Source organism: Macaca fascicularis, chromosome 2 (genome assembly GCF_037993035.2).
Source record: "Macaca fascicularis isolate 582-1 chromosome 2, T2T-MFA8v1.1".
NCBI classification, from domain to species: domain Eukaryota; kingdom Metazoa; phylum Chordata; class Mammalia; order Primates; family Cercopithecidae; genus Macaca; species Macaca fascicularis.
Window position 1 is genome coordinate 148,949,854 of NC_088376.1, and position 25,464 is coordinate 148,975,317.

At 46.1% G+C, this 25,464-nt stretch overlaps 1 protein-coding gene and 1 long non-coding RNA gene across 8 annotated transcripts in view; one reads left to right on the top strand and one right to left on the bottom strand.

Annotated features, from left to right (window-relative positions):
* ATP2B2 (ATPase plasma membrane Ca2+ transporting 2) overlaps positions 1 to 25,464 on the bottom strand; it is a 382,664-nt gene that overhangs the window by 309,435 nt on the left and 47,765 nt on the right. The window lies entirely within an intron of this gene.
* On the top strand, positions 1,906 to 23,571 carry LOC135969376 (uncharacterized). Its single transcript, XR_010584594.2, has 3 exons — positions 1,906 to 2,161; positions 9,365 to 9,511; positions 19,458 to 23,571. It is a non-coding gene; the product is annotated as an uncharacterized lncRNA (long non-coding RNA).

Below are 25,464 nucleotides of genomic sequence, written 5' to 3' on the forward strand. Positions count from 1 at the left end.
CCACAGTGTGGACGGCAGGTTCTGAATCTGTCAGATAGACTGGGCTTCTCTAAGAGGCAGGTGCTTTCCTGCAAGGGGATGTGCCAGAGCCAGCCAAACAAGCAAGTGGTCCCTGGGGGCAGCATTAGCATCTCGCTCTGCCTTTGGGACCAGCTTATGTAAAGGAAAGAATATTGGAAAGACTGGTGACATGAGGTCAAGGCTTCAGTACCCTAAGAGATGCCTCCTTTCCTATATAAAGCTGTAATATGGAGGCCTGGACAAACAAAGGTGGGAGGACAGGGCAGGGGCAGGAGGGAGAGGCTTCTGGGTTAGCCAGTCCTGGGTTCAGATCCTGCTCCTGCCACTTCTTAGCTGTGTGACCGTGGGCCAGTTCTCCCAGCCTCTCTGAGCCTCATCATCCTCCAAAATGTGAGAAAGATGATGCTCCCCCTCGCTGGAGCCTTGTGCAAGGTTGGGTGTAATAGATGCTAGCTTACTGTCCTTCCAGTCTGTGAAACGCAAGGGAAGAGCCTGGCTCTTCTTCACTAGGAATTTCCCCACTTAGTAAATGTTTATTGAGCACTTACCATGTGCCGGGCCCTGTCCCCTGCTCTGGGAATGTGGTGGTGAGCTAAGGCAGCCCCAGTGTCTGACCTCGTGGCCTTCACAGTCTGATGGCCATTTACCAAATAGTCACTCAAATAAGTGGGAAATGTCACCTGAGATAGGTTCTGTAAAAAAGGTGGGGTGGAGGAGGGGCTACATCCTGGGGCCCACTTTGTGTGATGATCCTGGGCCAGGGTCATCAGGGAGGCGACTCAAGCTGAGACCTGAAGCTGTGCAGGTGAGGAGCAGGTACAGGTGTTGGGGGCAGGGGAGAGGCTGGGCAATGCAAAAGACTTTTGCGGGAGGGGCGTGGCACATTCCAGGACCAGTGGGGAAGCCGGTGTGGCTGCAGCAGGGGGTGAGGACTTGCATGGCCTCAGACAAAGCTGGAGACGTGGCAGAGGCCTGACCACCCAGGGCCTCAGGAGCCATGGGCAGGGCTTTGGGCTTTCTCCTGAGAAAAATGGGGAGCCATTAACAAATGTACAGTGGAAGGGTGAGAAGTCTGTCCTTTGCGGGTAGACAGTGGGTGCAGGACTCCCAGACGGAGGCTGAGAGCAGTGAGGTGGCCATGCCACCATCCAGGCAAGAGGCAATGGTGGCCAGACTGGGTGGTGGCCACAGAGTGAACAGCAGCCAGGAGCAGTCCTTCTCCAAGCTCTGGTGAATGACTGATGTGCAGGGAAGAGATGCCTGTGGAGTCCTCTAGGACGTCCTCTGCCTCCTTTCACTGCTCTCTCCTAAGGCCCTAAAGCTCAACCACAGCCCTACAGCCTGAGGCAGGCCTCAGCGCAGGACAACTTCCCTGTAGTAGGATGTCCATGCAATAGTGAAAGTGATGGCGTTCACAATTCCGACCCACGGACTTCACTGTTTACAATCTCCTTTCACAGCCTTTATCATAGTCGCTCCTCACAGCAACTGCCACGGTGGGAAAACCCAAAACCAACCTCTTTCCTGCATCCCTTTGGAAGTAGAAAGGCAGTCACCACGGTGGGACTGTGGTTATAAAGTTGATGCTCGTTATTTGTGGTAGTTCTGCTCTATAAAGTCACTGTGGGTGCTGAATTGGCAAATGCTGAACCTTTGCTCCTAGGAAATACGGGGTCAGGTTCCTGGGAACCTCTGGTCACAACATTTTCACCAACTGATCAATATATAACCTTGTTTTAAGTATTTTTTGTTTGTTTAAAGATGCCTTATTTAATACCTATCGTTGGCTCATTAATGTTGGGCTCCCAGCCAACAGCACCATAACTCACGCCTGGATGAAGCTGCCTAACACACTGTTTTCTCCGTAGGGCACAGCCCGGCCTCCTTGGCTGAAGAACACAAAACAGCACGGCAGCACCGCGCTTCGGGGCTATTTCAAACAGCAAATCCACCAACAGAAAGCACACAGAGTGGGAAATATGCGGTACCACACAGACTGCAGAAGGCACCCCTGCTTATGGGACGAGCTTAAAGCAGGAAGACAGAGCGTCACCTGGCTCCACCTCCATTGGGGACATGCTGCGGGCAACTCCCATTTTCCACCGCTCTGCACATGCCTACAAATCACCACAAAAGCACTGTGAGTATTGATCTGGGTATACACATTATCTGGGTATATACATTTTAAGGAGGAGGCGGACTCGCGCATATGGACTCCACAAAGAAGTAGGATGTGTTGATCACTCATTTGTTGGTGTGGCCCACTTCCCCCCGACGGCCTTCCGTGTGCCACATGCTTCTCCGGTGCTTGGGAGACCACAGGCATCAGCTCAGCCGATCCTCACCTGCCCTGTGGGTAGAGGCGTTGTTTTTCGGAGGCAAAGGCATAGAGGTTTGGTTGCAGGCGGAGGGTCCCACAGTTGGGAAGTGGCCAAGCAGGGATGAAACCCAGGGATGCTTCCTCCAGAGTCCAGCTCCACTGCCCAGGCTTCACCTGCACGCTCTCATTCTAAAAGCTGTTTTCACACCAAATCTCTTCAAGCCCTCTTTATTTCCCACTTCCTGCCAAGTAAGCAGTTCAGCTCACAAACTATATTAATCCCTGGCATAAATTCATTTAAACAAAATATTGCCAAGCAACGCAAAAGCAGAAATCCTCTTACAACCCACATGGGTATCGATGCTGTGCGTGTGGAAGGGCTGAGCCTCTTAGTGTCTGATTGTAAACACACCCAAATCTGTGACAAAGATGGGGCAGAGCCAGTGGAGAAGCCACCAGGACAAACCCCTTATCCTCGGGGACAGACTGACCTCTCGCTGCCCATCCATGGCTGGGAGCGTGGGGTGTTGCTCCTTGCCTGCTGGTTTGGCTGAGTCTCCCCCATCCTCACAGACAGCAGCAGGCAACATTTAAAAACTGGCCACCTTTGAGTGGTAACACAGTTTCATTTAAAAATTTTTTATTTTTCACTTTTAAGTTCAGGAGTACATGTGCATGTTTGTTACATAGGTAGACTTGTGTCATGGGGGTTGTTGTACAGATTATTTCATCACTTAAGTATTAAGCCTAGTAGCCATTAGTTATTTTTCCTGATCCCCTCCCTCTTCCCACCGTCCACCCTCCAAGAGGTCCCAGTGTCTGGTGTTCCCCTCTACAGGTCCATGTGTTCTCATTATATAGCTCCCATTTATAAGTGAGAACATGCACATGCAGTATTTGGTTTTCTATTCCTGTGTCAGTTTGTTGAGTATAACAGCTTCCAGCTCCATCCTTGTCCCTGCAAAGGACACGATATTGTTCTTTTTTATGGCTTCATAGTATTCCATGGTGTATAGGTACCACATTTTCTTTATCCAGTCTACCACTGATGGGCATTTAGGTTGATTCCGTGCCTATGCTATTGGGTAACACAGCTTTATGATCCTGCATATTTAATTTTCCACAGCCCCAGTTTGTAAAATGGCTCAGGGGAAGTTATTGTTATTAATACTCTGCATTTATACTGCACTGAAAACTTTATAAAGCACTTTCATACCCAGTGGTTGGCTCCATGTTTCTCCAAACTGAGAGGTAGGTAGTGCTATTAGCCCAATTTGGCAATGAGGAAAGCAAGGCTAAGTTTGGGGGGTGGGAGCACACAGCCAGCGGGAAGCCGGGTTGTGATTTGAACTCATGTCTTTGGTTTCCCAGTGGCACAGTCTTTCAACTACTTCCTCAGGCAGAGAAAGAATAATTTCTTCTTTTGGTGGATCAATTCCAAATTGGAAAATGTGTTTCAGAATAGAAGGGAGTAGTAATGAGCACAGACCCTGAGCCACACAGCTTGGTTTGCAGCCCAGCTGTGTGTCCTGGAGCAAGTTACTTACTCTATGTGTTTCAATTTCTTTATCTGTAACTCTGTAAAGTAGCATCCACCTGGGAGGGTGGTCACAAGGGTTAAATGAGTCAGTATTTATAAAGTGTTTAGTACAGGATCTGGCACTTAGTAAAATGCTACTTAAATACCTAGGCATACATCAGAAGAAAAAAACATTTGCAGAATTTGCTGTTACCCAACCTTTTTTATTTCCTAATGTGGCTGAACTACATGTTGATTTGTTGTAATTAATATTACTATTAATAGCCAAGTGATAGGTCCATCTTTCCTTTAGGATAAACATTATTAACCCATTTTACAGATGAAGAATCCTGAGGCTCAGAGAGGTGACATGACTTGCCCAAGGTCACACAGTTGGCAAGTGGCAGAGCAAGGCCTCCAATTGAGCTCATTCAGCCTGTGCTATTAATCAAACTGCCACCCCTCCAATCAATGGCACTCAAGCTCCTTGAGGTCCAGGCTTTGGGGAGGGAGGTCTTTGCAAGGCGGCTGCTGTGGACATGGTGGGACAGACCATATAAAGTGGCCCTCACTCCCTCCCCCAGGCTGGCCCTGCACAGGTCCTGGCAGCCTGGAAGACAGCCTCGGGTTCCATACAATGGGCTCTGCCTCCCTTAGAAAGGAGCCCCAGGTCCCCTACATGCTAAGAAAGAAGGATCAGAAATGTTTCCATCTCAAATATAGCATCAGGATTAAAATCAGAGCGGTATTTGGAAAGTGCCAGGAGATTTAACGTGGCTTGCTGCTAATTTCCCAGTTTTGTTTCTTATAAAAGAGGTTTCAGGAGGGCTATCTCTTACCCAAAGTGAGTTGCTACTAAAGATGAACTATTGTTGCACATTCAGAAGAGAGAATGGGCTTTGACCTTAACGTGAAGCAGGTTCCATGAGGTCCTCAGCGTGGACTGGGAGCCTCAGGTTCTAAGCCTGGCTTGACTTCTATGGCTGTGTGACTTTAGAAAAAATTTTCCCTTCTCTCTGCCTGAGGAGCAGTGGGGCGGGAGCCATGGGCTGAATCCAGCCTGCAGATTTTTTTTTTTTTTTTTTTTATGGTGGGCTTGGAGAGAGTTTTAAATACTAGGAAGAAGACATATAAAAGTGCAGATTTCTGGACTTTCTTTAAAAATGGGAATACCAGGTTCCTGGATCTCACACTCCCCACAAGATTAACAACTGTCTGGTGCCGGGTGTGACTACTCTCATAGAGAGGCCGCAATCCCCACCACTCCCAACTGCTCATCTCCCCATTTTCACGCAGCATGGCATCAGCATGGCCCTGGGGACACTGGAGTTTGCCACGGGGCAGGCCAGTATCCTCTGTGGGGTCTTTATGTGGTACATTTACTGTTTTCAAGAATGTCCCTACACTGTATCTGTCTTTGTTCTAAGGCTCAGTGAGGTCAGGGATCTTACCATACTCAACCTCGTTACCTCAGGGCCTGACACACAGTAGGTGTGTCATAAATTTCTAATGAAACAATCTGAGACAAAGTTAATGACTGTGGCAAGCTGGAGTAAACACTGGATGAGGAGTCGGCAGGGCCTGGCATTGAGCTCCAGCCTCGCCACAAAGGGACACTGGGCATGGGTGGGTCCTTTCCCCTGCCCTGGGTTTCTCTGTTAGCATCTAAAGAGGATGAGCCAGCTCTGCCAGTCCTCTGCAGGTGGCTCTGGGGACACAGCCCTGCACAGGGTTGGGCACTGAGCAAATTCTGGCTCTGTCCCCGCAATGTTACCGGGCCTCTTTGCAGTGACAGCCCAGGAATGGTGACAGCCCAGGAACAGGGAGGCCCAGTAGACCTGCTGCTCATCCCTGCTCCCCTGGCGGCTATCCTGCTCTCCTCCCCTCGCCCTGACTTGCTGGAGGGCACAGCCCTGCCATAAGGGCATCTGAGGACACTCAAATGGAGGGGGCCACATTTCCGTGTGACTTCTGACCACACCCTCAGACAGCCTGGCTGAACCAAGGCTCCCTCAACATGAAGCTGAAAAAAAGCAAAGAGATGCAGGGGCTGGCTGGGAACAGGGACCCTGAGCCGTACGGGCCTGGGAGTGGAATCCTTGCTCTTCCACCTCCCAGCTGTGTGACCTTGGATGAGTGACTTAACCTCTCTGAGTTTCTCTCCCTTCATCAAGAAAATGAGAATTCTAATGGCTGTCTTATAGAATCGCTGTGGGGGTTAAATGAGTTAACACATACGAGTGCTTTCATGAATGCCATTTCTCCCACCCTGCCTCCACTTCCAAAAGGTTTCCCCATCAGGGTTGCCATCCACTGATGCAATAACAGCAGATAGGATGCCCTCCATCCTGGATTTGCTGCCACTTCCCAGAAACAATCTGTTTCTCTTAAAAGTCTGAAGACCTTTTAATAATGTTTCCTTTTTTTGAAGTTAACAAGCCTTCATTTATTAATCAACATGGACCAAGAAGGGCATCTATTAGTCACTAATACTTTAGTATGAAGTTCTTCACATCAAATGCCTTCTTCCCTGATGGTAATACATGGCGATAGAGATTTTAATGAAGGAAGGGCATGATATTGAAGCACTAGGCCCTTCACAAGGGTGACCAGTATGCAAGAAAAACTGAAAACCTGCCAGGGGAGGTAGACTAACTTAACCTTTAATATTCTAGCACTTTCTGAAATAATAGCTCTGAGCAACAAAGCTTAGGTAAACCTGCACCCTTGGGCACAAGATCTTCCGTCCAGTTTCCATTTTATAGTTGAGGCAGGGCAGCCTCTATTGGCTGTCCCCCCAACAGTTATTCTCCTCCCCCTTCTCCATGCTGCCAAGACATAACAGAGGCAAGAAATGCCTGATACTCACTTTCCTAGATTCCTTCCCAGCTAAGGGTGGCCATCTGACCCATTTTAGCCAATAAGATTTCCGCTCAAAGTATCCCAGGTAAGAATGCCTCCCCCCCAACCCAATCAAGAGAGAGAGATACACAAGGAGCACCCTTCTTCCTTGCCACCTTTCTGTTTAACTTTGGACGCTTCCCTGTGAGGAGGTGAGGCTTGAACCCATGGCAGCCATCTTGCAACCATGAGGCTGACACAATGAGATGGTGCCTGAGTTTCTTTCTGAATCAACCCAGGAGCCTCCTACTACCAGGTACTTATTACTTTGTTACTTTCAATCACATGTTCTGTTATTTACAGGCAAAGTTCTCCTAAGTGATGCACAAGGCATCTGAGGCTACGTGACTTGTTTATAGCCATCTCACTGTCAATTGGTGGCAGCTGCATGGTGAGACCCTGGTTTCCATGGTTCCAGTATCTGCCATAGCACCATATCCCAAGGTGACCCCACTGGGGCCGTGTCCAATTCATCCTTGGAGACATCCCCAGGGGTGGCCCAAACAACTTCTCCACTAGGAAAACGTAGCTTCCATGGCCTCTCACAGATGCCCCAAGCCAGTCCCTGACGCCAGCCAACTGAACAATCTCCCTGATTCCAAAAAGAGCCCCAGGATCTTCTCTGTGGCCTTCTCTTGGGGTCACTGTGATATACAGAAAATATAAACCACATCTTTGGGAGCCTACAGTCATAGGCTTTGAGGGCTGAGAGAGCCCAGTACAAGTCACAAGTCATTTGAGTCAGTCCCCTGCCTCCAGCAGGGTGACACGTCTTTTCCAGAGAAGAATGTGTGAATGCCTTCGAACCTTGACCCCATGACAAGTCACCAGGAAGGACCTTTACTCCCCTAAAGGAGCTCCCCTGTGAGCCTCCTGGCAGCCAGAACTCCACCATCAGCATGCATGCCCTCTGCCAAAATACAAATCTCCACCATTCCTAAGTATGAGCTTCAGGGAATTTTCTTGAGGGGCAGGTTTGGTGGGCAAGCCCTGTTATGTGGAACCAGGGCTTTTGTTCAAAGGATCAGAGGTTTGGGGTGGGTATGTCACGGAGACATAACAGCATATGGAATTGGTTGGTCCTACATGATGGAAGACAGGGCCTTCCAACACTGGCAGGACCCCGAGATAAATGTCCCTGGGAATCGGGCAGGTATCACTGGCCTCTGTATGGGAGACAATACGGAGCAGGGGGTACTGTGAGGATGTGGAGGGTGTCAATGCTCAGTTCAAGGTTACCTGAGCTTCCAATTTTCAAGAGAAGTTGGAAATCCAGGTACTTCCATGTCATCTCTCAATTTGAGGATGTTGGCAACTAATTCCAGTTTAAAACCCATAACTTTCAACATAGTCACAGGCTTTGCCTGAAGCCCCCAGTTTGGAGCCTCTGGTTGAGAGTTCCAGTGGTTAGGAATGTTGCACCCCAAGTAATCAGAAAATAGCTCTATAAGCCTCCTGCATTTCCCTTTCCGGCTCCAGTGACAGCCTGAGGACACCAGGCAACATGACTTTCCAGCTCTTAGGTGCCTACAACGGTGAAGTTTCTCCATCCTGCTTATGTGCCAGAGACTCTGAAGCCCATCGGGTTCCCCTCTCCCTCTCCAGTGTTCTGAGCACTAAGGATGGCAGGGGCAGACAAGAATCAGAAACAGCTGCCTAGAATGGTCTGCCACAATTTGGCCTTGGTGGAAAATTCCACCAGCACCTCCCAGGTAGCATTTTGCACGTGACAAGGACACGGCATCTGCAGGCCTCCTTCCATACAGCCCTGTGCCTGCCTGACCAGTATTGTGCCCTCTCGGTCATTCTCATCAGTCCCTGCCAGCTTTGCACTGACCAGGCCAGGCTGGAGTCGATAAATGGTCCCCCGGTGGGTATTTCACAGAGCACTCCCTGGACTTAGCTCAAAGAGATTCCTGCTGGCAAGGGACGTGGCAGTGACGGCTGCAAGTGTCACTTCCAGTCCTTCCTGCTGAGCCTCTCAGGGATGTAGGTAGGGTCAGAGGGCCCCCTGGAGCTACCCAAATAGATGCCCAGGGCCCCAAATTCTGCACAAGTGCTCAAGGATGCAAACTCTGCCATTTAGCAGCCTGGAGACCTCTTACACCTAAGCATCTAAGAGATGGATGAAAGTCTCTGCCTGCCGACCCCATAGGGGTCAAGTTGTGGATAAGACTGGCACGTGACGTGCTGTTCCAAGGTAAAGGCCAGTCTCTTCCTGCAGCCCATGAGCATTCTCCCAGCAACAGTTCCCCTGCTTTTGCCAACAATGACATGCCGCTTCACTCACCCAAGCACTCCTGCCTCAGAGTGCTAGGGAACTGCAGACAGAAATGCAAGGTGACAGTAGGGCAGGCTGTGTCATTTCCCAGGAGATGCACAGCCTCTCCTCTTAGGGCTTGTCTTGAAAGACTGGTTTCATACTTAAACCTCCTTCCTGGGCTGCAGGAGGCTAGGAGAATGGGCTCACTCAGGCCAAGGGGGCTGGATGTCTAAGATCCCAGGGAGATTAGGAAGAACTTCTAGAAAGAGGAATTGTTCTAACAGTCAAACTGTTTCATTGTTTCCCTGATTTAAACTGCTTGGGAAACTTCTGTTTCCAGCCAAGAAGGAGCAACAGAGACCAGATTTGCCCTCTCACCTGCAAAAAATGAAAAAATGAGCAAAATATATAAAACAACAGTTTGTTTGCATGATGTTGGACATCAGACAACAATGGTCAATGATAACTGAGAGATGAAAAACAAGAGGTAAGTCAGTGACTGCCCCAAATCACTGCCTTGAGAGGGTTTCAAGGCCATGGGTTGGGGCGGGGGGACCCAGGTGGAGCCCAGTGGACTCTGAGTTGAGGAGATGGAGCTAAGAGTCCAGGACAGAGTATCAGAGAGGAGAGAGCTGCAGAAAGCTACAGAGAGAACCCTGGAGACCTGCAGAGGGTCCCTCTTGAGTATTCAGCTAAGTGCTAATCAGGGCCGGTGTGTGAGAAACCTACTCAAGTCCAGGGAAGGAACCATTGGAAATAATTAGTGGGAGCAAGTCCTAGCAGTCAGACAGGGCTAGAAATAGTGCTTGTTGCCATTAGCCAGACTGGGACATCTCAGATTCATGGATGTTGAGTTGAGTATTCAGAAGGATCTTGCCTCAGCAGTGGGGAACAATTAACACCAGACTTAGCACTGCTCTGTCCCTACCTAACAAATATTAAAAACAAGACCCAGTAAGATCACACTGTCTCCAAGTATCTTTATGTCCCAGATGTAGCTCAAGAATATCGATAAGATTACAAAAATATCTAGTACTCAACGAGGTAAAATTCATAGTGTCTGGTATCCAGTAAAAAATTACCAGGTATGCAAAGAATCAGGAAATTACAATCAAAGTGAAAAGATAAATGAATCAATAAAAACTGACTCAGAACTGAATCAGATGTTAGAATTAGCAGACCAGGGCATTGTAACAGTTATAATAACTATATTCCATAAGTTCAAAAAGTTAAGTAAAGACATAGAGGATATAACAAAACCACAAATCAACCTTCTAGAGATGAAAACTACAACGTGTGAAATGAAAAAGACACTGGATGGGCTCAATAGCAGATTAGACACTGCAGAAGAAAAGATTAGTGAACTTGGAGATAGCAAAAGGAAACACAGAGAGAAGAGAGAATAAGAAACTGAAAAGAGTATCAGTGAGCTGTGGGGCAGCTTTAAATGGCCAACCATATGTGCAACTGGAGTCCTCAGAGGAGAAGAGAAAGGAGAGGTAGTGTAGAAACAAACATTTGAGAAATAATGGCTGAAATTTTTCCAAATTTGATAAGAACTATAAACACACAGGCCTAAGAAGCTCAAAGAACCCCAAGCACAAGAAACATGGAGAAAACCACACAAAGACACATCAAAATCAAGTTGCGGAAAACAAGTGAGAAAGAGAAAATCTTAGAAGCAGCCAGAAAAAAAAACGCGTTGTAACACAAGAACAAAGATAATGATGACAGATTTTTTTCACTGGAAGCAATGCAAGTGAGAAGACAGTGGGGCAACATCTTCGGATGAAAAGAAAAAAGAAGAAGCACACTGTATACATGCCAGTGAAAATATCTCTCAAAATCAAGGTAAAATAAAAACATTTTTAGACATAAAAGGCTGAAAGAATTCATCACCAACAGAACCATACCATAAGAAACGTTAAAGCAAGTCTTTCAGACAAAAGGAAAATAACAGATGGAATATAGCTCCTCATAAGAAAGGAAGAGTATTTAGCAACTATATAGGCAAATATATAGGATTTAAAAAACATTTAAAATGTTAAGATAATGCTGCCTACACAAAAATAACAACAAAGAAGTGTGGTGTTTAAAATACATGCAAAAGTCAAATGTATGACAATAATAGCATAAAGGTTGAGGAAGAAAAATCGAAGTATACTTTTGTAAGGCATACTGTATATGAAATGATATAATATCACTTGGAGATAGACTGTGATAAGTTAAAGATGTACACTATACATGCTAAAAACACGACTAAAATAACAAAATACAGAATTAGAGATAATAAGCTAACAAAGGAAATAAAATAATGTAAAGATATCCAGTTAATCTCAAAGACAACAGGAAATAGGGAAAAAGAGTGCACAAAAACACATGAGACAAATAGCAAGACGATAGGTTTAAAGTTAACCATATCTATGATCTCAATAAATGTAAGTAGTCAAAACTCCCCAATTAAAAGGCAGAGATTGTCAGATTGGATTAAAAAGCAAAGTACAACTCTATGTTGTCTATAAGAAATGTGCTTCAAATATAAGGACACGAATAAGTTGAAAGTAAAATGATGGAAAAAGATATGCTATGCTAACATAATCAAAAGCTGGAGTGGCTATATTTATATCAGACAAAGTAGATTTTAGAGCAAAGAATATCAGCAGGAATAAAGAAGGTAATTTCATATTGCTAAGGAAGTCCATTCATTAAAGTGGAGATAGCAATCTTAAATGATTAAGCATCTAATAAGGGAACTTAAAATGCATGAAGCAAATATTGATGGAAATACAAGAGAAACAGAGAAATTCACAATCGTAGTTGGAGATTTCAATACCTCTCCCTCAATAATTGATAGATCAAGGGACAGAACTATTGGGAAAAACTTTAGGCAAAGTTGGGCAAATAGTTTTTATGTACATCGCCAAAAGTACCATCCATAAAAGAACAAATAGATAAATTGGGCTTCATCAAAATTTAAAACTCCTGCTCTTGGAAAGACACTATTAAGAAAATGAAAAGTCATGAAAAGCCCAGCAGAATTCACTCCAGATGGCTCCAATGAGAGACTTTAATGCAGGCATGGGGTTATGGGAAGAATATTGTTCATTCTGGCTACTATAACAAAATACAATTAAGTGGGTAGCTTATAGGCAACAGAAACGTATTTCTCACAGTTCTTGAGGCTGGGAAGTCCAAGGTCAAGGTGCCAGCAGATTTGGAGTCTGGAGAGGGCCTCAGACAGTGCCTTCTCACTGTATCCTCAAATGGTGGGAGAGACTGTCTGGTTTTCTGGAGTCTCTTTTATAAAGTCACTAATCCCTGTCATGAGGGCTCCTCCCTCAAGACCTAATCACCTCTCCAAGGCCTCACCTCCTAATACCATAACCTTGATGGAGGGGTCACAAGCATTCAGACCCCAGCAGTATCAAGGCACCCAGAGACTAGCGACTGGGTGGGGAGTTGTTGCCACACCTAGTTTTGAAGGGACAAAGAGAAGAAAGAGTGTCGGTGGAGCCCAGTGACTGCTGGAACCATGGCAGAGGCCTTAAAGCAGAAAGGAGGTGAGGAAGAAACGCCTGACCTTTCTCTCTCCTGCCACCTTCTAGTCTCTTGCTGATGCCTCCCATTGCTTAAACTCGAGCTAAGGCTGGAAGGCAGAAGTGCTCAGGAGTGCAGTCCCTAGAGATCAGCCTACCTGGGCACAGAGCAAGGTGAAGAGGGGAGAATGGCTCTGAGTAAGGACAGAGGGTGCTGCGCATCCAGGCTTTCTTAGGGACTATTGGCGCACTGAAAGTCTAGACATTTCCCAGGAGACCTTTTAGACTCAGGCAAACTAGGATGGTTGGCCACCCCAGTGTGGTAGTGAATGGGAATCAGCCTGCGCTGGGCGATGTTGCTATTCCCCTTGTACTGACGAGGAGACTGAGGTCTGAGAGGCTGAGCTACTCATCCATAGGGCAAGGAGGCAGGATTTGAACGCATGTCTATCTAAGGTGCTCTTTCACCCTACTGGACGTGCTGTGAAGTTAGGGAATGATTGGGAAACTACGTCAGAGGTCAGGACAGAAAGGACAGGGGTTTCCAGGGGACAGACAGACACAAGTGGCCCAAAGGGAGGTGAAGATAGCACAGCTCCTCTCTAAATCAGCCTCTGCCTTCTCTGTCAAGGAGAATCATTTTCAGGCTGCAAATTCTGCGGATGGGGCACTGGAGGCAGCAAGGGGAGAGGCACTGGCTTGGGAAGTCTTGGTTTCTCTAGGGGTGTTGTCATTTTGTGGCCACTAAGATGAATGACATCCCGGAGAAGTGCAGGCATTGTGATGTGATCTCAGGGATCTGAGACCTGGGGGATGCCAGAAGGCAGGAGTGGGAAGAGGCTTCAGGGAGAAGGCAGTTACCTTCACTGGGATTCCCAGAAGGCTTCTGGAGGAAGAGGGCCCTTGTAATAAGGAAAAAGTGTGGGGAAGGCTGTGATGTCCTCACCCCAGCCCCCATTCCCCACCCAGACCATTGCTGCCTGATATTTAAATACTAAATATTGTTTCTAGTTGTTATCATTGTTTTCATCTGCTTTTGGTCAAAGATAATACATTCAGGGGCCAGATCTCACCTTTAAGATGCCAGTTGGCAATGTCTGGTCTAGAACAAGAATGGAGATTATTCTCTCTCTGGTTGCTCAGCTCTAACTTGGATGCAGCTGAGGGTACATCTCTGGGAGGGAGATGTGCTGTGAAAGGAAGGAGTTCTGAGGGACCAGGAAAGGAGGGCATGGAGATGCTCCCAGGGAGAAGCGAAGTCTAAAAGAGTAGGAGAGAACAGTTCAGCCACTGTGTCTGGTTGACTCATCTACCCATCTATTCATCCAACCATCCACCTATCCACTCATTTACCTACCCACCCATCCATCCATTCACCCATCCATCCATCGTCCACCCATCCAACCATTTATATTTACATAAGCCCATTCACTCACTCACACATCCACCCATCCACCCACCCACTCATCCACCCATCTATCATCCACCCCTCCCTTACTATACTATTGTAGTTAAGAGCATGGACTCTGGAGCAAGACTGCTTAGGAGTGAATCTGGCTCTGTCACTTCCTGGCTGTATAAACTTGGGCAAAGTACTCAACTTCCCTGTGCCTCAATTTCCTCATCTATAAAATAGGGATGATGAAAGTAATGTTTCGAGGATTAGAACAGTCTATTCATGTAAAGCACTTTGAACAGTACCTGGTGTGTTGCAAGTGCATCATATAGGAGAGCTATACTTGGCCTTTAGTATTAACCCAAGAGTCATTTACAGAGTTCCAGCCAGGGGCTAGGCACTGTATTGGGTGCTGGGTGATGGATGAAGCAGGCACAGTCACTGGCCTCAGGGGCCTATAGTCTCTTGGAAGAAATAGAGCAGCAACCAGATAACTTTATAATCTCACCCTATAGAACAAAAAAGACACTGTGTACATGTACGCCCACACACATACACACAATATCTGGCCTGTGTACAACCCAGCGGAGTTCTGTGCTCACATATTATCAAAATAATCCATTTCTATGTTTAAAAAACACATGATTTTTCATGACCTATTCACCCGGAAATAATCACAGGTATGCATAGAGATTTAGCTTAAAAAAAAAAAAAAGTGCAGCATGAAACAATGTCCGTGGCTAATCTGCTTTGGGTCCCTGCCATGGTGAGCTGGGACCATGTGTGACCACAGAGGACTCCTAAGCCCCACAATAGGGTAGGGAAGAAGTTCTGGCTCCCCAGCCCTGAGCTCAGCATCCCCTGCCCCCTTCCCATATGCTGAGAAGCCTACCGAAGGGGTGTGCTCGCCTGGTGCCCAGGTCTTGGTCTCTAATTAATCATTTTCCTCTAACAGGAATCAGAGATCCTGGGAGAAATGGTTGACAGCAGGGTTGGGGCAGGCCAGGTTCAGGATGAGCTAGGAACATCTTGTTATGCCAGAAAGTCAAGGAGATGCTTAAATACACACACATACACAAACACACACACAATAACAACAACAGCAAGGCAAAGATGGAGGCATGTCACAAGGATGCAAACACCAGCTTGTAAGGACTCCCAGTGGCCAAATCTGGGATGAGGTGAGCACCAAAATAATTAATACAGTAATGAACTACAAGTCTTTGGGGAACAAAACCAGGAATTCATGAGTTCACATAGAAGAGTGGATGCATCTGTGGATCCATGGGAGAGAACGGAGAGCTCTTGCTTGGAGTAGCATGCTGAGGCCTGTTTGATAAATGTGGGATGCTGGAGTTGCAAAATCAGCGATCATAGTAAAGATGGATCAAGCAAGAATCATCAATGGAGGCCAAGTCTAGGGGAAACTTTGTGGAGAAGCAGCATTATTTGCCTAGTCTTCAAGCATCTCCCCACTGATTGAGGAGAAAATAATAATGATGCAGTGGAGAAATTAAATAACACCTTGTCCAGGTGGTCAAAATTCCCATCTCCAGTGTGGGGCACATGGGATCACAGGCCTGGGAATGACATCACCACTGAGGTGGCATTCCAGCTGAGAATGCATAACTGGAAGTTAATCATGAGGAAACAGACAAACCCCAAATGAGGAACATTCTATTAAAAAGTACAGGGATTATATTCTTCAAAAAATTTCAATGTCATAAAAGACAAAGAAAGGTTGGGCATATATTTCAAAGTAAAGGAGGCTAAAGAGATATGACAACCGAATGCAGTGTCTAATCCTAGACTGGATCCTGTGCTGGAGGAAAAAAATGGGTCAATTGACAAAGTTGACAAAATAAGGGCATCAGATTAGATCAAAGTATTACATCAGACACCCAAAGCAAAAGCAACAAAAAGGAAATAGATAAATTGGACTTCATTAAAATAAAGCATTTTCATGCATCAAAGGACATTATCAAGAAAGTCAAAAGATAACCTAAAGAACAGGAGAACATATTTGCAGATCATTGATCTGATAAGAGTCTAGTATCCGGAATATATAAAAAACTCATACAACTCAACAATAAAAGTAAACAACCCCATTTAAAAATGGGCAAAGGGCTTGAATAGACATTTCCTCAAAGAAGATACACAAATAACCAGCAAACACATGAAAATACACTCAACAACTTCACCATCAGGAACATGCAAATCAAAACCACAATGAGATCACACCCACTACAGTGGCTATAATAAGTTAAGGAGAAAAGTTTTGGCAAGGGTGTGGAGAAATTGGAACGCTTGTACATTGTTGGTGGGAATAGAAAATGGCAGCTGCTAAGGGAAACAGTTTGACAGTTCCTTAAAAAGTTAAACATAGAATCACCATCTGACTCAGCAATTCCACTGCTAGGTATATGCCAAAAAAAATTGAAAACAGGGGCTCAAACAAATATAAATACACATATGTTCACAACAGCACTATTCACAAAAGTCAAAAGGTGGAAGCAACCCAAATGTTCGTCAAATGATGAATGGATAAACAAAATGTGGTGTGTACATACGATGGAATATTATTCAGCCATGAAAAGGAATGAAGTACTAATGCATGCTACAACTAAATGCTAAATGAAAAAAAGCCAGACACAAAAGGCTGCATTTTCCATGATTCTATTTATATGCAATGTCTAGAATCAATAAGTCCGTAGAGACAGAATGCAGATTGGTGGTTGCCAGGGGCTGAAGGGAGAAGACATAGGGATAAACTGGTTAATGCAGATGGGTTTTCTTTTGGGGTGATGGAAATGTTTTGGAACTAGATAAAGGTGGTGGCTGCACAACAATGTGATTGTACTAAATGCCACTGAATTATTTCCCTTAAAATGGTTAATTTTATGTTATGTGAATTTCCTCTGAACAAAAAAGTATCATATCATATCAAAATGTTAATTTTATAGAATGTATAAATTGCACTAGAGTTATATAAGAGAACTCCTTCTTCTTAGGCAATATACCATGAAGGATTTATGGGTTAAGGCATATGTTGAATGCAAGTTACTCTCAAATGGTTTAGGAAAAAAATACTATGTATGTGGGGGTAGAGGAGAGAGAGAGGGAGAGAGGGAGAGAGGGAGAGAGGGAGAGAGGTGGAGAGAGAGAGAGAGAGAGAGAGAGAGAGAGAGAGAGAGAGAGAATGTGTGACTATGGTAAAGCAAGTGGGGTAAAATGTCAACCAAAGGTGAGTCTAGGTAAAATACATGGTTGTTCTCTGTAGTATTCTGTGAGTTTGAAACTATTGCTAAGTAAAAAGTTAAAAATAAAAATGGAGGGGGGTTGTACTCAAAATAAGCTAGTGGGAGAAAGCTTTGAAGGACTTTATTGGGGCCGTTGATGATATGTGAATATGAACAGTGGATTAAGCAATAGCAGTGGAGTAATGTTAAATTTGCAAATTTTGATCATTTCACAGGGCTTATCAGACAGTGTCTTTGTTCTTAGGAAGTGTATATTAAAGCATTTAGAGGCGAGGTGTAAGGAGGTTTGCAACTTACTCAAAAGATGCATCTCTACATGCATGGACGCACACAGATAAAGCACACGAGGAAAGTAGAAACAATGATGCTTCTGATAAAGGACACAGGAGTTCTTTGTATTGTTCTTGCAATTTGAGATTTCACCCAAAAACAGTCACAGAAGTGAAAAAGGAGTCAAAGTGGAGGCAGGCCTGAGGGATGAGGTCTGTGAATTGAGTCTGCATCTGTCTCCACTAATCATCCTGTATGATGCCTGGAAAATGTGTAAGCATGTCCCCTAAGGTCCCAATTTCTTCATCTTTGGTTAGTTCCAGCTGGGGTGATAGTTGGGTTTCCTTTCATCCTCAAATGTTTCAAAGCCTCTTATGTGACCAGGAAAGCGTCAAAGGATGAGGTGGGAGGCCCCACCCTCCTCCTGTGTGACAGAAGACCTGTGGCATTGTGGCATTCATGGGATCTTTGATGTGTTCCCCTCGAACCTGGGAGGACCCACTTGATCCTGGGTAGGACCCCTGTTGCAAAGACATTGACACATGGAGCCTGGCTAGTTGGCAGCTGCTGTCCATCACAGGCGAGCTGAGAGCCCCAGCAAAGACCCTGCCCAGAGACTTCATCCAAAGCCCACCCCTTCTGCCTCTCTGGAGAGAGTTCTGGCCGATATCAATGTTTGTGGGAGCGTATACAAATTGCCTATTCTGGCATGTTGAAGGCCTTCTCTAAATCGCTAAAGACTCCTAGGTTTCTGCAAATTAGAGTGGTTTCTGACCTTCTCACATTGTCCTGGGGATACTTGAGAGGTCAAAAATGCCGAAATGATGGTGCTGGCATCTGCATCACTTCACTCCCAAAATTCTCCTTGACTGGAATCCTTTCCTCTCTTCCTGTCCCATCCCAAACCGTCTCATCCTGGAGACCTAGCTCAAGTCTCTCCACCTCCCCAAGTCAGCCTGGATGCTTGGGAGACCATTAAGACACCCCCGATCCTCTGGCTTCCTGTGACGTTTGTGATTCCTTTCATGGCTTAATTCCATATATGTCTTTTGCTTGTCATCACTTCCTGAGTGTGCCAGACTCTGTGGGCTCTGAAGAATGGGGGCCTCTATCAGCTGTTTCTTCATTCAACCCCTCTTTACCCCCAAAGCCCCTCCCTGGCGCCACCCACCCAGCGGACATTCAATAACACTTGCTGACTAAAGCGAGGAAGCAGAGCATGTTATATAATGGGAATTATCCTTGAGAAAGATTTTTCTGACAGCAGAATAAAGCATGGGCTAGAGAAAAACCAACAACAAGCCCATCAATCATTGTGCGTTTATTGAGCATCTCCTGTTTGAGGCGCTCCACTAAGAGCTTCAGAGGATTCAAAGACAGATAAGGCACCCCTGCCTACTCCCGCAACTCCCACTGGAACGGAATTCAGGTTGAGGAGACAACACGTGGGGCGTTACATAATCATACAAGGCAAGAAGCGCCCTGCAAGTGCACAGCATCAGAGGTCGGCACAGCAGGATGTGATTAATTGCCAGGTGAACGATGGACTGCAAAGGGAAATTATGTGACACTGTGATTCAGCAAAGAAGTGGGGTTCCAGGGCTAGGTGGGAGCAATGGGGGTGAGGGGGAATGGGGGCAGCCCCTTCTGCAGCACAATGATTTGGGAAAGGAAAAGATTGTGGAGAACAAGGAATCTGAGCTGTGTCCAACCCATGGGGAGGGTTTCCATAGGTGAAGACAAGAAGGCATGACTGGCAGGGAAATGGGCCCACTAGAACAATAAGGAAGGAGAGGAGATGGACTCAGAGGACTCGGGCAAAGAGGAAGGCAAGTGGTGGATGTGAGGCAGGGAAGGCAGGGTGGGGTGAATGGGAAAGGGTGCTGACATCTCACCATGAGATCAAACAAGCCCTAGCTCTCTGCTTTGTTTTATTTGGTTTTTCTTCTCTCGCTTCCTCTAATCATCTAGGTTCAAAACTTGCCATTGAAGAAGCCAAGGCACAGATTTTCATGAATAAGAGGATGGCTGGCACTGGTTCCCACCCCATGTGTTGCATCAACTGCTGTAGGGAAGTGGGGAGGATGAACATGAGGAGGGTACCCTGTATCTGTCCCCAGCAGGAGGATGGTCCTGCTAAGGTTTCGGAGAATGAGGCGGCGGGGAGCAGCCAATGGGGAGCTCTCACTTGGAAACTCAGACTGGGGAAGCCAAGGAGAGGATAGTAGATGTTCCTAGGACAGTGAAGGCATCAAAGGAAGGAATAGTTTTTCCTCAATAGAGGAAACCTGAAGAGGTCTGAGAAGAGAGGAAAAGAAGTTAATGGTGATGAATAAAAGAGCAGGCAGGTGAAGAAATAAAACTCCATGGGCAAAGCACACAAAAGAACTCTTCTCTCACAGGAAGAAGGGAGGCAGACATCCAGAAAAGGTGAAGGGAAGAGGATGAATTCCACACACAATGTTCTTCATCATCTGATTCTCTGCCCTCTGCTTTCCCAAGTAATGCACCTGAAAAGATGTCAGCAAGAGAAAGTGGAGGACTGGCAATAGAGTAGGGAGTGCAATTGGCTGCAGTGATAGGAGCACTTGGGCATGTAAGTTGGGAGGAGAAGGTGGTTATTGTCAGCAAATCAGCAAGGAGATCGGCCTGAGGGTTGCTGGCTGTCCCCAGTTGGTTGCCCTTGAGCTAGGTCACAACTGACTTCTGCACCCATACATCCGATGGCAGTGGTTCTGTTCTTAGCTAGATTGACCTCTCACCAGTTCTCAACCTATTCCCTACCCCTCCACCTGGAGACAATCTCTTCCCTTGGCTGCCCTAACACCTTCCCGGCTTTCCTGACTAACACTTTCCTGGATTTCTTCCAACATCTCTGGCCATGCTTTCTCTGTCACCTTTGTGGAAACATCTTTCTCCTCCCAGCATCAATGTGGGAGGCCCCTGAGGCTTGGGTCTAGACTTCCTGCTGTTCCCTGACTCTGCCATCAAGGCCCATGGCTTTGACTTCTACATATTCACAAACCCAAGTTTCTGTCTCCAACCCATACTTCTCGCCAGAGCCCCAGTTTCTTAATTGATATTTCCACCTGGACAACTCAAAAGCCACTCAGGCTCACTGTGACCCAAGCCGACCTCAGGACTCCCAAACTCCCCCAAACCTGGTCCTGGGTTCCTTCCCTATCTCAGAGAAAGTACCACTTTCCATCCCACTATGTCATCCAGAGACATAACCTGGGAGAAACTCCAAGAGCTTTGCTTCCAAATCACCAACACTTCTCCCAGCACCAAATCCTACCAATTTTCCATCTCTGTTTTTTCCCAAATCTCTTCACTTCTCCCTACCTCCATTTCTGCCCCCAGCCCCAGGTCATGCTGCCATTCTTCTTCTCTGGGCCACAGGAGAAGCTTCCTCATTGAGTCTTCTTGCATCCTCTCATCATCTTTCCAATTCATTTTCCACACAGCAGCCAGAGATGACCATGACCATGTTGATTCATCTGTTGCATAAACCCTTCATTTGGCCTCCAGCCATTTTCAGAGTATATACCTGCAGCTCCAGTGCAGCGGCCACTAGCCACATGTGGCCGTTTAAATTTTATTAGTAGTAGTAGTATTATTTATAGAGATGGGGTCTTTCTTTTTTGTCCAGGCTGGTCTCAAACTCCTGGCTTTAAGTGATCTTCCCACCTTGGCCTGCCAAAGTGCTGAGATCACAGGTGTGAGCCACCACATCTGGCATAAATTTCAATTAATTAAAGTGAAACATCAAAAGTTCTGTCCTTCAGTCATACTCACCACATTTCAAGTGCTCATGTTGGTCAGTGGCTATTATACTGGACAGCATAGTTACAGAATATTTCATCATCACAGAACATTATATTGTTATATACCACTGGTATAGACAGAACTCCCTAAATGGTCCCATAAGCCCACAGGGTCTGTCCCCTGCTCACCCCTCCAGTCTCATCTTGTGTCATCCTTCTGCCAATTTCTCTGATCCAGCTCTACTGGCTGACAAACTCTCTTCCAGTACAGGCCCTTTGCATATGCTGTTGCCTCAGATGGAGCATTCCTCTCTCTTTTTAGACTGGGTAACTCCCATTCTCTCTGACCTCAGCTCAGGGAGGGAGGGGATGAGATGGGTGGGTGAAAGGACAGATGGGTGGATGGATAGGATAAATGAATGGATGGACAGTGATATGGTTTGGCTGTGTTCCCACCCATATCTCATCTTGAATTCCCACATGTTGTGGGAGGGACCTGGTGGGAGGTAATCGAATCATGGGGGCAGGTGTTTTCCATGCTGTTCTGCTCTTATGATAGTGAATAAGTCCCACAAGATCTGATGGTTTCAAAAAGGGGAGGTTCCCTGCACAAACTCTCTTCTCTTGTCTGCCACCATGTGAGACATACCTTTCACCTTCCACAATGATTGTGAGGTCTCCCCAGTCATGTGGAACTGTAAGTCCAGCAGACCTCTTTCTTCTGTAAATTGCCCAGTCTCAGGTATGCCAATAAAGATTGGCTGCGTGAAAATGGACTAACACAGTAAATTGGTACAAGGAGTGGGGTGCTACTGAAAAGATACCCGAAAATGTGGAAACAACTTCAGAACTGGGTAACAGGCAGAGGTTGGAACAGTTTGGAGGACTCAGAAGAAGATGTGGGAAAATGTGGGAAAGTTTGGAGCTTCCTAGAGACTTATTGAATGGCTTTGACAAAAATGCTGATAGTGATATGAACAATAACATCCAGACTGAGATGGTCTCAGATGGAGATGAGGAACTTGTTGGGAACTGGAGCAAAGGTGACTCTTGTGTTTTAGCAAAGAGACTGGTGGCATTTTGCCCCTGCCCTAGAGATTTGTGGAACTTTGAACTTGAGAGAGATGATTTAAGGTATCTGGCAGAAGAAATTTCTAAGCAGCAAAGCATTCAAGAGGTGACTTGGGTGCTGCTAAAGGCATTCAGTTTTAAAAGGGAAACAGAGGACAAAAGTTTGGAAAATTTTCAGCCTGACAATGTGATAGAAATGAAAATCCCATTTTCTGAGAAGAAATTCAAGCCAGCTGCAGAAATTTGCATAAGTAACAAGGAACTGAATGTTAATCTCCAAGACAATGGGGAAAATATCTCCAGGACATGTTGGGGGTCTTCACAGCAGCCCCTCCTATCACAGGCCTGGAGGCCTAGGAGGAAAAGATGGTTTTGTGGGCTGGGCCCAGGCCCTCCTGCTCTGTGTAGCTGTCAGAAGAGGCCTACCATCCTCCAGACCCCATAATGGTAAGTACATTGACAGCTTGCACTGTGCACCTGGAAAAGCCACAGATGCTCAATGCCAGCCCATGAAGGCAACCAGGAGGGGAGCTATGCCCTGCAAAGCCATAGGGGTGGAGCTTCCCAAGGCCACAGGAGCCTACCTCTTGCATCCATGTGACCTGGATGTGAGACATAGAGTCTAAGGAGATCATTTTTAAACTTTAAGGCTTGACTGCCCTGCTGGATTTTGGACTTGAGTGGGGCCTGCGGCCCCTTTGTTTTGACCAATTTCTCCTATTTGGAATGGCTGTATTTCCCCAATGCCTGTACCCTCATTGTATCTGGGAAGTAACTAGCTTGCTTTTGATTTTACAGGCTCATAGGCAGAAGGGACTTGCCTTGTCTTGGATGAAACTTTGGACTGTGGACTTTTGAGTTAATGCTGAAATAAATTAAGACTTTGGAGGACTGTTGAGAAGATATGATTGGTTTTGAAATGTGAGGACATGAGATTTGGGAGGGGCCAGGTGTGGAATGATAGGGTTTCACTGTGTCCCCACCCAAATTTCATATCGAATTTCCAGGTGTTGTGGGAAGGACCCAGTGAGAGGTAATTGAATCATGGGGGCAGGTCTTTCCCGTGCTGTTCTGTTCTCACGATAGTGAATAAGTCTCACAAGATCTGATGGTTTTAAAAAGGGGAAGTTCCCTGCATAAGCTCTCTTCTCTTGTCTGTGAGATGTGCCTTTCACCTTCTGCCATGATTGTGAGGCCTCCCCAGCCACATGGAACTGTAAGTCCAACAAATCTCCTCCTTTTGTAAATTGCCCAGTCTTGGATATGTCTTTCTCAGCCACGTGAAAATGGAGTCATATAGATGTGTTTGTGGGTGGATGGATGAATGGTGGGTGGATGGATGGGTGGGTGTATGGGTGGGTAGTAGATGGGTGGATGGAAGGGTGAATAGATGGAAGGGTAAATGGATGGATGGATGGATGGATGGGTGAATGGATGGATGGATGGATGGATGGATGGATGGATGGATGGATGAAGGTGGTAGTAGATTTAGCTAGTGTCAAGGATTGTAACCTTCTGGAAAGCCTTTGTCCATTGTGAGATGCAGTTCTTTAGCTTAATGCCAGTCATGCTTCATCTGTCTTAGTCCCTTGTTTCAATTTGGTGCTGACTTTTGATGCCCATGTAACCTTGTGAACTTGGAGAGAATGGACTATGCCAGGTTCAGGTTTCTGTTTGGGGTAGTGATGGGTCCCTGGAAAAATCAGTACAATAGTCTCCTCTTCTGATTTGGATATCTATGGAGCCTGAGGCTTCAAGGAGTGACTATTCTATTCCAGATAATGGGGCTACTTTTTGTGGCAAACAAATAAATAGGCCTTCTTCTGCCCACCCCAGCCCCAGATGTGGTCTGGTTGGTGTAAATCAGCTTTTCTGGGCTGGTGACCCCACCACATGGCCCAGAGGGAGTCCCTGAGCCCCAGATCAGAGGGGCAGATACTCTGGGCCATCCTCAAGCAGAAAGGTTTTCACCATTTTCAGGTGAAGTCCACCACCCTTCCCTAGCTACATCAGAGAAAATAAAATGATGGGCAGTCCTCTGTAGGAGTCAGAAATGAGGTGAGGCTATAAGGCAAGATCTTTGCAGCTCACAAAGAAAACTAGACTTTAGCTATGACTTAGTCACTTAAGTGCCATTATAACACCATGCATTGATGTTACAGGGGGCCGTGAATCCAGGAAGGTCTTGGTGCATAAGTACTGTATGTAGAGAGACGGAACCAGTATGACGATTCCTCGAAAACTTAAACGTAGAATCACCACATGATACAGCAATCTCACTCCTGAGTATACATCCAAAAGAACTGAAAGCAGGGACACAAACAGATATTTGCACACCCATGTTCATAGCAGCATTATTCACAATAGCCAAAATATGGGAACAACGCAAGTGTCCAACAGTGGATGAATGCAGAAACAAAATGGAGTATACACACACAGTGGAATATTATTCAGCCTCAAAAAGAAAGGAAATCCAAAGGATGAATGTTGAGGATGTTATACTGAGTGAAATAAGCCAGTCACAAGAGGACAAATACTGTGTGGTTCCACTCATGAGGTACATACAGCAGTCAAGGTCATAGGGGCAGAAAGTGAGTGGTGGTTGCTAAGGGCTTGGGGAGAACAGGGAGTTAGTGTTTAACGGGTATAGCATTTCAGTTAAGGAGGGTGAAAAAGTTCTGGAGATGGATGGTGATGATGGTTGCACAGCTATATAAATACACTTGAGACCACTGAACTGTACACCTAAAAATGGCTAAGATAGTACATTTTATGTTATGTGTATCCCACCTCAATAAAAAAAAAAAAAAAAAACCAAAGCGAAAAAATAAATTTAAAGGGAAGTGTTCTCAGATAGATATTTCTAAGGCGAGCCCCAGAGCAGCAGGCCGGCACATCTCCTCCATGGCGTGTGGCAGGCTTCCCAGGCCAGCCACCACTGACGCCCCTTCGCTCATGTGAAAGCCACACAGCCACTCTTATCTGCTGCAGCCCATCACCTCATCCTGGGAACATTCTTTCCAAGACTTCAACGTGCCTGGTCTTCATTGGCTGTGGGTGAATTTGCTTTCTGAAGAGTCCAAAGGACTCAACCACACCTGATGGAAACAGGGCAGGATGGGGAGGGAAGGTACCTGAGT